The 17,177-nt window shown below is 38.6% G+C and overlaps 1 protein-coding gene across 2 annotated transcripts in view; it reads left to right on the forward strand.

Annotated features, from left to right (window-relative positions):
- Window positions 1-195: 195 nt before the first annotated feature.
- The window catches only part of gpr4 (G protein-coupled receptor 4), a 45,587-nt gene continuing 28,605 nt past the window's right edge, over window positions 196-17,177 (forward strand). For both annotated transcript variants that reach the window (XM_042224832.1, XM_005932592.2), the window contains exon 1: window positions 196-437. The gene's annotated coding sequence lies outside the window, so the exon portion shown is untranslated. The remainder of the gene's footprint in view (window positions 438-17,177) is intronic.

Genomic DNA, 17,177 nt, shown 5'->3' on the forward strand with positions numbered 1-17,177 from the left:
ACAAACAATTAATGTATGAATCTATAATTTTAAGATCTCAATTTTCTGTGGACTATTGTCTAAATTATATTTTGCTCGACAATATTAATTATTTAAATGTTTCATGTAATAAAGGCGCATTGAAGCGACGTAACAGAGTACAAGAAGAGAGGGAGGGAGGCGGAACTTAGAGTCTCACTTAGTGACGGTTACTCTCTCTCTGGCTCACTCTCTCCCTCTCACTCCGTCTGTGTGTGCATGTGTGTGTTTGGCTGTGTGTGTGTCTCAGTCTGCCGGCTGTTGTCGCTGTGCTCACACTGTTTGGTACTTTCACAGCCACTGTACCATCTGTCCGAGCATTTTTCGCGGAGGTTGAATGAAACTAAACGAGTTTTCGTCCCCCTATCTGGATAGTCTCCTTTTTTGGGAACTGACTCCAAGACTCCAGGAACCTAAACGTGAGTACAGCATCGCATCGTTTAATGACAAGCGTCTTTACCGCTGTATTTGCGCTTTGCTTTAAATGCAAGTGAAACTGTCTTCTACAACAGAAAACTAGAATTGAGCTCGGTCGTTGAGGATTTTTCCTGATAGATCATTAGATCACCGTTTTCACATCCTGTAACAAAGACATCGCGACAAAGTTTAGCGTCTGCATTAAATAGTGATATAAAAAACTAGAATTCTTGATCCACAGAAATAAAAAAAAGGGAGATTTTACTATTCATATTCACGGTTTTTGCTGTTTCCTTTTTATTGTCAACTTCCCAACATCCCATCCACTCTGAGTGTTATTTTTTGTGATCCCATTAACCTGTAGTAGCGGGAAATCAGCTGAGCTGGCACCACTGACATTGCGGTACAGCAGGCACTAGTGTCCCTGCCACAGCTCCAGGGGTAATGAGTGCAGACAATTAATAAATTATCAGATTGAACGATTAAATCGGCTGCTTGTGTCACTGAATCCCTCCAGCTCCATATTACTCTGGGAGCGACCATGCACTGTTTGTGATGTTGCAGCAGCTTGGCCACTGTCAAGAACCGTTCTGAGTGCAGTTTATTGTGTGCTGAAGCAGACTGGGAGCATTCTGTAATGAGTTTGTGAACTTTAAAGGGGGATGCCTGTACTAGTAAAGCCCATAGCTCATTTATCACCCCTAGCAGAAAATGTCTCAGTTGTGCATAAATGAATAATAATATTGTCCTTTTTCACTTTAAAAAGGACAATGGAGAGTGTGCATTAGTTAGTATTACAGTACCAAAGACTGCTGTTCAAATGACAAATATCACACAGGGGTTACATCTAATGCAAACAGACTGCTTCTAGCAGAGAAAACAGTAGATTGGTCCTTAATTCATGCATTCTTCGGCCTACTTAGGATCTTTACAAGAAAAAAGTGTGTTGAGGCGACTACTGTGTTATATAAATAAACTTGAATTAAACTCAATTGAATCTGTCACATGCAGATGATAACAAAAGAAAATAAAACATAAGTGTCAGAGTCAGAGGTGATCTGAGCACAGCGTGCTGTAGGTTCACCTTTGAGTGTTGTGTGTGTCAGTCTGAAATTCACTGCTTGTAATTCTTATCATTTAAAAGAAGAATTTGAGGATTTATTCACTAATCAATAATCTTCCACTTATTGTAGTGTATCTTAGAAAGAACAAGAAGCTATGAAAACTATGAGGATGAATGACCAATGATGAATTATTGATTTATGCTAAGCGTGATGAATGATCTTCACATGCAGAAGTGATTTTCTTGCTCTCAGTTCCTGAAAGGTATCGATACTTTGTTTTTAACTGAACATTTTGAGATCGATTATATGCATTTACAAAAATATCTGTGTATGAAAATCTACAATGACTTCTGCACTTTCATTAGACACTCGAGCAGCTGAGCCACCTCAGGCAGAGAGAGGGAGAGAGAGACACAGGGACAGCGATCTCGGAGAAAATGTCATGCTTCACTAGGATGCGGGAGATGTTTCGATGGACCTTAATGGTCTTTTTTAGTCGAAAATCGAAACCATGAATCCTCTGTTCCTCCTGAAGAATTCCTGTTTTCTACTTCTACAGTTGTAATGTTAAAATCAATAGGATCTCATCTTCTTCTCCCCTGTGTCTGCACCGCCCCCCCTCCCCTGTTTTCTCTTTCCTCGGTGAAGATGGATACAGTCAGTCTGTCCCTCTCTTTCACGTATTTCATCTTTCCCTCTTTTTCCTTTCCTGGTTTCCTGCTTCACTGGCTCATTAACCTAAAGTGTATTACAAAGCAGTGAGGGGGAAATTACATTTATTTTTAAATGATCCATTAAATTTAAATGCAATTCTCCCTCATTTCTGTATTGGTGCATGATTTCAAACATTGCAAGTAAACATCCCCTCCTCATTCTTGACCCCTGTCACCTCACCGGAAAGATAATCTGTGCAGGTTTAGCTCCGACCTTCAAGGCAGATGGATGACTGTGGTTAGCCGAGCGCCAGCTTTACTTACCTGAAGTTCCTTTTTCCACCACTTCACACCCTCTCCTTTCACCCTTAGTCCAGATGAATCTCTCCTCTCCTTCCTTCTTCAAGGTTTCCCTTAGAAATCAGATTTTGATGTGACCTTTAAAAAACCCTGAACACTGAACAAAAACCCACTTACATCTGACTTTTGTCTTCAGTGTGAAATTGTATAATAGGGATTCAGTCCGGGTCAAATGACTCTGCAGCTGTCACAGTTATTAGCGGTTCCAGCTCAGATCAGCAATGATAGAAACATGACACCCAGGTTTTGACCCCCTTTTCACGCTGTGATGGGCGTTTGTGTTGTCATTCTGTCTTAACTTATCCAACTCTGTCATCTCAGCCCCAAATTCCATCAGTCTCCATTAAAGCAGCAAACTAACATTGTTTAGTCAGCACTGAAGCTGAAGAGACTAAAGTAAAAAACACCAAAAACGTAACCACAGTAACACTATCAGTGGACTCTATGCGGCTCAGTAGAGTTTACTGATCTTATTTTCAGGTTGTTTGTGAGGTTAAGACACAGCTGAAAAACAACCGTCTAACTCATCTTGTGAATATCTTTTACAAATTAAAAAAAAGCATAAATGGCACACCTGTCAGTGCACGTGTGCCATAGTTTTTATGATTGCCAACAATATTTAGTTCACTGGATGGATTAAGATTGGCACAAACACAGTGTTTGGTGCTTTTAGGGTTTAGAGTATGGGCTATTCTTCACTTTTCCAACAACTCTAGCTCACAGCTTTCACTCATCTGTGTAAAATGTCAAAGAGGATTAAGAAAATTGGATTAAGAAATGTGATTCAAGTAAAGGTGATGTGGGACAAAGAGCTGAGAAATGAGTAGACAGGACAGAGTTTTTAAAGGACAGGAGAAACAAAACTGAGATTAAAGTAGGTGAGGTCAAAGGGAGTGGAAAGTGGAAGATGGATGTTAGGATGAGGACTGGAGGATAAAAAAAGAACTTCAGAGGTGGGTTAATGTGAACGAGATAGCAGTGAAGGTGTAATTGGTCTCCAGAGGAGCTCTGATAAGCAGCACTTAAGAGCCTTTGTGGTTAAGTAATCACTGTGATTAACGGCTACAGCGCTGGAGAACGACACTAACAAGTAGCCTGACTGTAGGATCGACACCCACCGTGGTAAATTATCACATTATATTGAAACATAACAGTGTTGTGGTGTGGTTTCCTCTCCAGTTTTTTGCAATTTTCTGAAAAGACTTAGACTTCAGATCCTGCGTGGATCTGAAGTGAGGATTTAAATGCAGCTTTACATCAGAACTCTTATTTATCTGAGTTTGTGGCTCATCACAGAATTGCTTGGTCATTGCTTCACACTTCATTTTATATTTGCATATTATGTGTTAACTATCTTGGTACAACATCTTTTCTGGTTCCTTTGGCCCCACACTTACTGCTTTTTCACACATGCACAGAGGAGGACGTTTGTTCTGCTCCACCAGCATTTGACAACATTTGTCTGCAGTGCTTGTGTGGCAGATTAGAAGTGTGTTTCCATGCAGTGCCATTATCCTGTGAATAGCTTTTAGCGCATCCAACTGAACAACTACCCACCATTATGGGCCAGTTATGTGTTGGTTGTTTTTACAAATGGGGTAAAATTAACTGGCAGGCAGTGGAATAAAGCCTTACTTTATTCCTCTAATGGTGGGCGTTTCCTTTAATGATACAACATCACATGAAAACTGTTAATAGAGTCAGTGTGCAGCTGACATACTAAAATGAGGTAAAAGATGTGACTTGCTATTTAGAAATCAGAAAGGTCAAGATTTTTTACCCTCTACTAATGTCACGGTCCTGTGTCGGTGACCCAGTGTTTTGTGTTATTGTTAATCTTAGATTTCATCATGGTTCATCATTTTTGTTTATGGTTCAGTATTTCTAGCTCTAGAGTTCTTCTTCTTTGTTTTGTGATTTCTAGTTCTTGGGTTTTGTTCCTGTGGCCTCATGTTTAGTGCAGGTTTAGTTCTGTCTTCATGTTTATTTTCTTGCTCCCCGGTCAGTCGTGTGTCATGTCGGAGTTTGTCACTCATGTCTCTGTGCTCCGTGTTCAATCTGTTGAGTGTCAGGTCCATGCCTGTCGTGTGTTTCCTGTTTTATTTTGATAGTCCCTGTCCTGTGTGCAGTGTGCCTGGTTTTGCTTCCCTTGTCTCGTTGGGTCTGATTTGTCCCAGTTGTGTTACCACCTGTTCACCATCCTCTCATTGCCCTCATCATGTTGTGTTTTTCCTCTGTGCTTCTGGTAACGTTCTGGTTCTCTGTTTCCTGGTTTTGTTTTCTAGTTTCTCAGTTTTCCAGTTTAAGTTTTGTGTTTCTAGTTTAGCTTTCCTGTATTTCATATTTGAATGTTCCCCTGCAAGAAAGCTGCTGCTTTTAGTTAATTATTCTCTCTCCGAGTCCTGTGTTGAGGTCCTAGACACAGCAAACCCTGACAATTAACCTGATTGTTTTATGTAGGCTTATATATTGATGCTGATGATCTAGTTATTGAATCGGGGGAATGTGTGCATGCAAAGTTTTACAGTGTTTATGTGCTTTGTGAGTGAGAGTTGGGCAGGATGGCTTTTATACTATGTTTACATCAACCAAGGAGGCGATGTTTCTGGTAGCGTTTGTGTACATGTTTGTAAACACGATAGCTTTGAATAAATCAATGTTAACAGTCCATTAAAATTCGGCTGACGTCCACCAAGATATTCTGATTTATTGGTTGAAAATTGACAAAAAGCCTTATAACTTAGAGACTATGTTTCTTACAAGTGTGGTGTGCATTGTCAACACATTGAAAGGACTGTATAAAGATTTAAAATGTGTCACATGTGACCTCTGACCTCTCCTTCAAGGCCAATATCTTTAAAGAAAGTCTTGCCAAGAGAAAATGACTGAGCTGCCTATTAGTTAAAAATGTTCTGAATATATTATATAATAAACACAATCAATACAGATGATCTATTACCTACTCTACATAATGTTTGTGTAATCAAAATAAATGTGTCATGCTAGGCTAAAGTAAATACTGCCCAGAGAGTGAGCTCTCTTGCACTCTCTCTTACGCTAATACTTGGATATTTTTGTATTTTATGCCTTTGTTAGCTGTTTTAATGCTCCGTGTATCTGCCCATGGTGTGCAGATGCAATTCAGGAAGTACCTAAATTGGTTACACAGCATCTTTTCTCCCATGAGATCAATTTTTGTGCCTGTTCCCTGACAGAATAAAACTACAACTAAAGTATAAGTGATGCATTTTGTGCTGTTTGATCAACACTTAAACCAACATTATTATACAGACAGTCAAAAACTTTTTAGAATACAGACAATAACATGTGAGTTTGTTTACTGGTCACAATGTACAGACTGAACATTTTCGGTAGATAGATAGCAACTATGGGTTCACAGCGTGCCTAATTGGATGATTGTTCTGGAGATGGCATGTGCCACAGTCCTGGTTTTTAATTAGGGGGGTGACTCATAAACGAGTGTGCGTAGTAGTGCTTTGTGTCACACCTATAAATCCACCCACTCTCACCCACGCTGAGACTGGTCCGGTGCCACGTGTAGCTACTTGTTTAATTGGAAGTCCCTGTGCAGAGTTTTGTTTTTGGCCAGTGCAATTTGCTGTGCTTGCTTTTGCTTTCCTGTAGTCAAGAGCTCATTTGCAGGAGCAACAACACCTATGACTAATTTATGCTTTGTTGGTTGTCAAGATAATTATTTGTCTGTTTTTTCCACAGCGTATCGGAAATATCAATATATCTTTAAGCAATAGAGGGTTTGTAACTTGCGTTAGTCATTTATTGAACAATATTTTAAATATTAGCTGGTCCAACATTAGTGGTTTGCCATTTTACTGCCTCATTACTTCATCAACTGAGTGAGATGAATTAGATGCAGCCTATTATTTTCTAATTATGAAGATAAGGGCAAAAAATGTAATAACCCTTAACATAATTAGATGTTGGACAAGAATTAATATGGTTAAAGTTTTGTGTTAGTTACAGAATTTCATTGTTTTGGAAATCTATGCAGCAACAACAACAACAACAACAACAACAACAACAACAACAACAACAAAAAGACAAAGGAAACGAGATAAAACTTTATTTGCCGTTCTTATTCGTGCTGTCTTGTTCCTTTAAACCCTGTTTGTGGTGAGACTGGTCTTGCCCTGGGAAAATATGAATAACTCGAATAACCACTGAAGTTAAACCTTGTGTGACTGGCCTGGTGTGTTTTCAGTTGCTTGCATCTGCATAACAAAACATTTGTTGTTAGAAGGTGGTTAAGTGAGGAATCCATGTTGTATGAATAAAAATGCAGTTTTCCCATGCACCGCAGTTGAAATCCGCACAAATGAGACTTATTATAGGCCCTATAGTGTTCGTATTTTTTACATTATAAATTCAGATCCCCACTTTTTTCACACTAAACTCTGGTTATGGTTGATGCAATGGTCACTGCTTGTATGACTTGTGAAATCAACACAGTGTCACAACTCACAAGTACAGTCTTTTTGGAAACAAGAAGTGTTTCATAGAGTTTTTAGTACTCGGCAGAATACCTAATCTTTTCCATGTGTTGCAATAATTTCCATTTGTGCCATTTGGCAATCATTTTGGGTCCCTGCATTTATAAATTGCAGAGACAGACCAGCTTGCAAACCCATCCCTTGTGCAGGTTACAAAAATTTGAACATATAGAGCAAACAAAAAACAAACAAACAAAAAGGCAAGAATAACAACACAACACTCTGACATAGCTAGTTTGAAAAACCTGTTTGGGAAGGCCAATGTTTGAGTAATGATAACTTACCCATAACCCTAACCCCTAACGCTAACCGTGCATTGGGTAAACAAATTGGATAAATAAATAAATTTTCAAGGCCACATACAATTTCATGTTTGTCTGGCCAAACAATGACCATCAGGCCATCAGGGCAATGCTTTGGCCAGTCAAAAGTCCAGAGAGTACTGTTGCAGTTATAGAAAAACATGCTGTTATTTAAACTTTTCAAAGATGAAAATAATTTTTAGGCCTTAAAATGCATTATTACTATTTAGACTGGATTTCCTGGTTCCTGTTACATTTCATCAGAAGCTACTGGCATCTCAGATAACCTCAAGCTGTCTTTAGTATCTGTCCTGATTTGCTTTGTGAATAAATGCTGTTTGCTTTAGCTTTAGCTGCTTGGTTAGGGTTTGGGAAAGATCAGGGTTTGGCTTTTTTTTATTCTGCATGTTTAAAAGTGATGCTAGCTTCTACATTACAGACCAAAAAGAACTAAGGGATACATAGTGTACATAAGTGATAAGAATGGGATTAGACCTGTGTTACAGTACTGATGTTAAAGGACACACTGTGGATATCTCTGACATGCAAAGGGTTTTAGCAGAATGGCAGTGTCTTGACTGTTGTGCAAATGATAATAATTTTATCTGCCAGCCCCTCAAACAAAAGACCACCACACACAAACCACTGTCCTGTTTAAAATTGTGTTGTGTTTTGTGGTGTTGTGTTGTGTCTCCAGCCACTTCCACTAAGTGAGGTTGTTCCTGATCACGTGTTACTGAGTGGCAGTTCAAGTTTGTGGCTCCTTTTTTTTAAATGGAAAAAAAGACACCCTGGCATGTACATATTTTGAAGGCCTTCCTGGAACATTGCTGTGTGAGTTTAGTAACGTAATGCAATGAAGCGCATCTCTGTGTGTCGACCGAGAGGGAAATTTAAACAGGAGAGGACGAAGGGAAACGAAGGAGGGACACACAGAGTTTAAATGTGTGTTTGTGTCTGACGACACTTGTAAATGAACCAGGTTGTGCTGAGGTCACTGCTGTCTGTCAGTAAACACTGTTAGCCCTGTTAGGCAGACACACACACACCTTCACACACATACTAATGTTTCCACTGAGGAGACAGCAGCACCTGTGGCAACCATTAGAGCAGTTTCAGATAGTCGATAACCATCTAACCATCACTCCGGGTTTTTTTTCCCCATTAAATGTTGAACTCTCTATCCACTTCTACAATATCAATGCCACCTCTATTTCTCCTCCATTGTATTTATCTCCTTTTTTCCTCTCAGGTTAACTTTTGCCGCTCTTTCTTCTTGTTCATCTTCAGCGTCCTGCATCTCTTCTATCGCTCTATCTCTATCGTTTGTCCAGATAACATTACCAAAAACTCTTTTTCTAACCATCTAGCCGTACACACTTTCTATCTCTCATAGTATCTCTTTATCTTTTTCCACTTCTCCTGTCTCCCCCTTCCAGTTTATTCATCTATTTGTCTTTCATTTTCTGTTCATCAATAGTTTTCTTCTTACCCATTCTTCTACTTTGTCTTCATGTTTCTTAATTTCAGTAACTCATATGATCCTGACTTAGACAATCTGATGATGTCAGAAAAATTAAAGTGCAGGAAAGGAGAAGCTATCCCTCTCTGAGTCACTTTGTTTCTTTCTCATTTTCCCCTGTCTCTCCAAGGTTCCTCATCAGGTCTGTGGCTATTGATTGTTTTAATAATAGATTACCAAAGATGATCAGATGAAACTCTAATGATACCTGAGGAAAGAAAGTAGACTGTAGCCAGTTTACAAAAACAGAAAGAGGCCCAGAGATCAAAATAGAAGACATAATGGATGAATGATGTGCCTATATGGACAGGTTTAGGTTTATATTTTGTGGGAGGAAGGCTTGTGCATGAGCATGCTCTCATTTTGTTATACAATATGAATGCTGAATGCAGGTGCATTCAATACTTTGATTTTAAATGTTTAGTTAATAGTGTATTTTTTAATATATAAATTGAACAAAATTTTGCATTGATTAGTATCTGAGAATTGATTTTTGGCAACCCTAATTGTTACAACTCTAGGAGGTTTCGACTTGTGTAGGTGTGTCCCGAGGAGCCAGTGGACAGTGGCTTCATGCAGCAATCAGCCACACAGCAGTATATAACCTTGTGAAGAGCTTCTCAGTCAGTGTTCGGACTAGTCTTGGCTGGTGATGTTTAGTGGCATATTCTGCTTATTTTTACTAAGCTTGGAGGTTTCTTTGGGCTGCTAGTGAGTAGCAGGTATTTGCTGGCAGCAGAAGCACACCTTTTAATTTGGTTAACCATCTCTTTTGCCTATCGTTAGGATATTTTAGTTTGTAGATGGCTTTTGTTTAGTTGAAATAGTGGTGTTCCCGTATCGTTATTCTTTTTAATAAAAATCTTAATTAAACAATTTGCTCTGTTTGGCTTCGTCTTTTCCTGATCATACCATTGTTTCTCCTCTCATCCCGTAGCTTTAGTCTTGAGGACGTAACAATAATGATCAATTACTGAGTGTTCACTTACTTGCTATCACTAGCTCTATTTCCAGAAACGCTCAGATCACCACTGATCTCAGAGCAATGAAAGCAATAGCTAGGAGTAACTGTTCCAGCATTCTGGTCTCCAAACAGTTCCTGACAAAGACCAGGGATTCATTCACAATGTGCATGAAGGCAAGCAGAGAAACAACAGGCTACTCCAGCAACAAGATGGCAGATGCTTGTGTTAGATTTCACTGGATATAACACTACAAACAAGGCTTGCCTTGCTTGCCCTGTTGGAATACCATCCATTCTAAGCATCATAAAGGAGGATTATCGATGATATGTCTGCTGGCAAATGATTTGTCAATCACAAGAACATGTGGTTCTTAGAGAATGATTAACAGAACACAGCACTTTGACATAGCTAGTTTGAAAAACCTGTTCAGAAAGGCCAATGTTTGAGAAATGATAACTTAGCTGTAACCCTAACCCCTAACTCTAACCCTGCATTGGGTAAACAAAGGGCCAGCATGGGTAAATAAATACATTTTCAAGGCCAAATACAATTTCATGTTTGTCTGGCCAAACAATGACCATTGGGGCATCAGGGCAATGCTTTGGCCAGTCAGAAATCCTGAGAGTTTACCTTAGCAACTCCAGCAACAACATGGCAGATGCTTGTGTTAGATTTCACCGGATGTAACACAACAAGCAGGGCTTGCCTTGCTTGCCCTTTCGGAATACCATCCATTCTAAGCATCATAAAGGAGGATTATCGATGATATGTCTGCTGGCTAATGATTTGTCAAATCACAACAAGAACATGTGATGCCATAGTAAATGCACCCCTTTTCATTATATCTGGTTTAAAACACCAAGGTTATGATACAAAGACTTTATAAACCAGTGAGTGAAGTCATACTAGCTATTTCTATATGTATATCTTTTATATTGTCAGTGGATGGAGCTTTTAAGCTCATGCTTTTATTGTAGTAAGAGCCAAATCTGGTCAATCTTCATGAAGGGATCTTCAGTTATATTAATAACTTAAAGGTGGTTGTAAATTTATATAATAGTAAGTTACTTTTTACCCTTATGTCCCTATGCTTCATTATTGACTTGGTATAGACATCTTTCCCAGCGTTTCAGTTCATTTTTTAATTGACTCCAACCAATATATTGGCCGTCATTAGCTTTCTAGATATTTAGATATGACATTTATAACGGCCAGTAAGTGAAAATTTAAAAAGTAAGAAAGAGATTAGAGAAACACGTTTCAACCATGTTATGAGAGTTGATCCTGCGTTGTTTGTCCATCATTAAAAACTACGTGTTTAGAACAGTACAATAACAACAGTTAGCTGATCTGAGTCAGCTAGAGCATCAACAAGTAACTCACGACTTGTTGTAACTGTAAAACAAGTTTATTTTTAAACTGCACTTATATATTATTTAGTAAATAACCATACATGACATAAACCTTACGTCTTTGGCAGCAGGTTGTCTAATTTTATGTCATGTACTTAGATCTGAGGGGGAAAAAAGCTTTTTAAGACTTCTACATATCACTCAACACCATGAACTTCAATAGAATTAACTATTAATTATCAGATGAGATGAGGCACAACAGGAAGTGCCTCAGGAAATAACCGCGTCCTCGCAGCCCACCAATGTTGGCAAACACATAGATATCGAAACTAGTGTAGACCTTCACTGACATTACGCTTTCCCCAAACACTCGCTAAAAAACTTTTAGCCAACTTCTATTAACCTATTTGAATATCAGTTTACCACTGTGACATAGGCCAATGTGTCTTCATTCTCTATGTCTAAAACCTTGGTCCTCGTAATATGCAAATGAAACAAAATCTTGATATAGTTTAAAGATTTAAAGTTGGCTGAATCTGTCGGGTAAAGTTTGGGATTTACAAAGTGTCTGGTTGATAATGCTTATTGCAAAAAATTTATTTTTTATATGCATATATTTATTAGTTTATGTCCTCTATATGACTTTATTTAAAAGTTTTGTTTCTGGGGTTACAGTCTTTGTGTGTGTGTGTGTGTGTGTGTGTGTGTGTGTGTGTGTGTGTGTCTGTGTATTGTAAGCCAGCCATATATGTCATCACTCACATACTCACTCATTTACACACCCACACATTCTCTCGACTCAACAGAAATTCAGACAGTCTTACATTTGTGAGTGTGTACTTGACAAACACACACACACACGTCTGCCTTGCTATCCTCGTGGGGACATCCCATTGACATAATGCTTTCCCTAGTCGCTTACCCTAACCCTAACCATCAAAAATAAATGCCTAACCCTTACCCTAAATCTAACCATAACCTAATTGTAACTCTGACACTAAAACTACATTTTGAGCGTGAAAAATGCCTTCAACCCCGTACATACACACACACCAGGCCTCAGTGGGATTAGTCTGACAGGCTGCCTCAGAAATGAGTGCAGGTTTTCTGCAGCCTGTTATTAAAACTGCTGACACCTCCACATCCAGACCTCCACTGGAATATCATTTGTCTGAGGTGCACTGAGCAGTGAAGGACTTAGTTTACAAATCATCATGTCACACCAGCACAGTGCAAAACACTCCCAGCATACTGCAACATACTGCTGTGTAGAAAACAATGTGAATCTCATTATTAGGTGCCTGTTTCCATACTGTTGTGGCAGAAATATTTTTTTACCAGTATAAAAGCACATCTGCTAATTCAGATGGCAGTTAATCAATGGAAATGTCTCTACAATTATCCCCGATGCATCTAAGTGTATGTGTGCCAGTGTGTCAGAAGTAACCATTGACACTGTTTTGTCTCAACACCAAAATAGTGTGAATGGTGCAAATAGCATTACTGAGGAGTTTCGATATCAATAAGCATGGGTATCATTAAAAGCCTTCTGATCCTGATTGATAAGCCGATAGACTACAAGTGTTCAGCCTTAGAGACACACGTAATTCATCTTACCTCATGTATTGGATGTAGTCTCATGTTAATTATTTGTGTATTCATGCAGACACACAAAACACTTACTGCATGTCTGAAAACAAATTAACAAGCTCTGGTCATCTGATCAAAGCCAAATTTGTCCAATAAGGCTCGATGCGGGAGGGATCACGGGAAAACATGGCACTTTTAATGAAGTCATTAATTTTCCCTGCAGGGTGTCAAGTCAAGCCTACGAAGGCTCTGACACATTGATGGCTACATGAGCACTCAAGCATGAAATGAATAGCCAAGATTAACTACCTGCAGCCTTCAACTTTCTCTCTGACTGCTTCAGGGTCTGGACTGCATTTCTTTTTACTAGTTTCTGCTTTTCTGCATTCCTGTCTCCTTCTTTTCCTCCTGAATGTGCACATTCAGTTCTTTTCCTCCTGCAAGGTGAGGATATTGAGCAAATGTGCCACATGTGCTAGCTACATTGTCTATATTAAAACATTAGTAAATTAATGGTTTTGAGAAGTATTTCCCCTTAAAGCAATTTTGGGTGATCAGGTTTGTGCATCAAAAAGTTGGAAGCTTTGTGTTCTGTTTAGTTGAAAAAGAGGAATGTGGGAATATGTGATGTAATAAAGAAAAAATATCATAAACTATTTAACCTAACCATTTTCGATGGGTTAATTTTGGTTATTGCCGATCCATCCATCTCAACCATGTTAAGGAACTTTGGAGCATGTCCTAGCTATCATAGGGTGAAAGTTTGTTGTCATTCTTGTCAAAAATGAATATTTCTCCTCTAGATGCACAAATTAAACACTTGCTCTACTAGATGTGTTGATTTCTCTTGAGTTATCTATGTTGGCATGATGTAATTCATAAATGCAAAACTTAAATTCCCCACTCAGTGTGTTGTGTTTGTGTATGGACAAATACAAACCCACTTTTATCAAGAGAGAGACATTTGGTTTCCTCCATGAGTCAATAAATCATCCAGATACACCAGGGCAGTTTTGCATTTGTAATACAACAAAGTTTACAAGTTCACTTTCTCATGGTGTGAACCAGAGAGCATTCTCTACCATGTTTGTCAAGTAGCATCGTACATTAGGCAGGATAGATGTCCTGTCTAAAAGTTTGTGTTTTTCAGCAGAATCTCAAACATTTTTTGGTTTCTAGTTGTTCCACTTTAACAGAATCAACGAAGAAGCCTCACTTCACTAGTAACTCCTACTTCCATTACAGGAAAAGTTTATGAAGGGTCAAATAAATGAGTCAGTGAAAGCACTAAGAGAAAATATGGAAAAGGTTTCTAGAGGATTGTTCTGTTTTTGTATCCAGTTCACCTTCGATGAATATCTCTTTGTTTGATTTTATAGCTCGGTGTTGCTGTAAACAGGCTGCTGGTCAGCAGAAGGCTGTGGATTGAGTTTTTAGGCTTCCTGGAGCCTCACATAGAAGCAGGAAGTGAAACCTGTGGGTGCAGAACAAGTTCTGAGCTCTACATTAGAGAAAAAAACAAGCCTGTTTCAGTAGCCACGCCCCTTAATTGTTAGTTATTGAATAAGTGTGATATAAACATACTGTACATACAATAACAGTAATCGCATAGTGTAGAATCCTTTGACCAAAACCGAGAGATAATGCATGCTGTTATGGTAATGAGTTTGACTCTTAAACCATAATTTACAAAATGAACATCCCACTGTACTTAATAAGACTTTAAACTAGCGATGGAGACTGTGGAGTCACCAGGAAAGGCTGGATCCATATTTCAGTATGGTTCATGAAGCCAAAGGGCTGGTTCCCCATAGACTGCATATATAGTGCTTTGAAGAAGAATTTTCCCCCTCCTCATTTTTTCTCTTTTTTGTGTACTTGTCTCATTTAAATGTTTTATATTATTAAACAAATTTTAATATTATTCAAACACAAGTAAACATAAAATGTAATTTTTAAATGATGATTAGCTTTATTTAGGGAAAGAAAACTATTCAAACGAACACTACCTTGCCCTACGTGAAAAAGTAATTCCACCTCTTGGTAAATCATAAACTCAAAAAGCAACATATCATAAACAATTGATCCAAAAAAACCTCAAACAACAGATGAACAGAGTTAATGGAATCTATCTTAAAAGGATTATAAAGTCATTGCTAAGGCTTGGGACTCCAGCAAACCACAATAAGAGTCAATATCCACAAATGGAGAAAAATTGCAACAGTGGTGATGCATCCCAGGAGTGGCCGGCATACCAAAATTACTCCCAGGAGTGCATTAACGACTCATCAAGGAGGTCACAAAAGAATCCAGAACAACATCTAATAAAATGCAGGCTTCACTTGCCTGAGTTAATGTCAATGTGACTGAACAATAAGAAGGAGTCTGGCCTAAACAAAAAGAAGAGTTCAAAGACCAAGAAGTAAACCAAGGCTTTTGACAAAAAGCATCTCAATCATCACCAAGACTTCTGGGAAAATTTTGGGTGAAATGACAAGACAAAAGCGGAACTTTTTGGAAGGATTGGATCCCATTAATCTAGCATAAAAAACACAGCATTTAATGGAAAGAAATACCATACCAACAAGTATATTGTAAAGCCAGTTGAAATGCTTTAGCCCGACCTTAAACAGGCCATTCATACTCAAAAACCTTCAAATGTGGCTAAAAAACCCAAATTCTGCACTGAAAAGTGGACCCACATTCCTTCACAGAGATGTAAGAGGCTCATTGCCAGTTACCACTAATACTTGACGGTAGTTCCCACTGCTAAGGGTGGCACAAGCAGTTATTAGGTTTAGGGAGCAATTACTTTGTCACACACTTGTATTTACTTGGGCTATCTTATATTTGGGTTATCTAATATTAACATTTATTAAATCTTTTAAAACACATAAGTGGAACCTAAATCAGGAAATTGGCAAATACTATGTCATAGCACTGTAAAAGATGGATGTAGCTATTGTGTCAACATTAGCGTTTTGGCCATGTTGGTTATTTTGCAGCCAAAATTGAGTAAATTTAGAGCTAAGGGTGGCGCGATATTGTGCTAGCTTATGCTAACATGCTTAGCTAACTATACAGGTGCAGTACACAGACAGACATACAGCACATATCTACCTTGTAATTAGTGTTAAATACAAAACTGTAGTACTATATAAGACTTAAATAATATCATTGAATTCACCAAATTTTAAGCACAAACTTCTTATACAGTGTTTGACTCAAATTATCGAAGTTGAGACCGAGGCCTAGCGGACAGCTACCAGCTACACCCCCTCTGTACCTCCAGCACACATGTCAGTGATAAAGCCCATACAGGGTTGTTACGATGGAGTGAACAATTCATAGCTATCAAAACCGTTTATGTACTGGCCTGTATTTTTGTGTCTTTGGTAAGAACAAAACACGCAGCTTGTTCATGTCTTTTTAATTAGAGTCAGTTCAAACACTGCAGTTTGAAACATCACAGACTTGTGCTTCAGACACATGGAATGTTTCTTTCTCTGCTGTGAATACTTTGCTCTGTTTTTCTTTCATTCATTTAATCTTTGTTGTTCTTTTAACATCTGTGTGTAAGTGTTGTTGTTTTTTCTGCATACATAGAGAGGTATTCTTGTTTTACTTGACAATGCCTGTGAGAGAAATTGACAAAACTCACTGCCCTTCTGTTTCTTGCTCTCTCAAACACATTACATATGAGCATAGTTAACCAGGTGAGACGGCCACATGACGAGGAGCGTGGGCCCTCAGGCTTCAGTCTAATGACTCAGCACGGCAACTGATGACGGGCTAGAAGCTGTTATCATGTGGTTGTTCCTGGTTGTTGTTCTTTGCTGCTCTCAGTAGCGCTGTCATCTTATCTAACATGTATTGTGGTGACAGACGCCATGTTCAGAACGTGCCATAACAGCAGCACATCCTGTTCTGATTATTGTTTTCTCTCATAATGTAGTTGTGTTAGCTCATATGTAGTCGTTATGAGTCTCATTGATGATCTGTTGTGGAAAAAACTGACTCATTGAGAGTTTCATTTGTTTTTTGTTGTTGTTCCGGTTTCTATCAACAAGAGTCAGGATAGTAACATGTAGGATTATTAGGATTTCTTCCTCAGCATCGGCACTATGAATTGAGTTGATTTTACATACTTTATAAACTACTTATTAGTTGCACAATGCAGGTAGAATTATTAGCACTATTGATTTATGTAGATGGAGGATACTTGTGTGGCTCTCACCACTAATTCCTACCAATGCAGTCCTCCTTCTGTTTATCCCAATTTGATGCATCGCTTCCTGTTGTAATAAATGTTGTATTTTTTTCCCAGAAAACAACTTTTTCACATAATAATTACTGTCTGCGTGGCTTCCTGATCACTGGGCCTCCTTCAAGAACCATACACACA

Source organism: Haplochromis burtoni, unplaced genomic scaffold, assembly GCF_018398535.1.
Source record: "Haplochromis burtoni strain Fernald_Lab_line unplaced genomic scaffold, NCSU_Asbu1 Contig_153, whole genome shotgun sequence".
NCBI lineage: Eukaryota > Metazoa > Chordata > Actinopteri > Cichliformes > Cichlidae > Haplochromis > Haplochromis burtoni.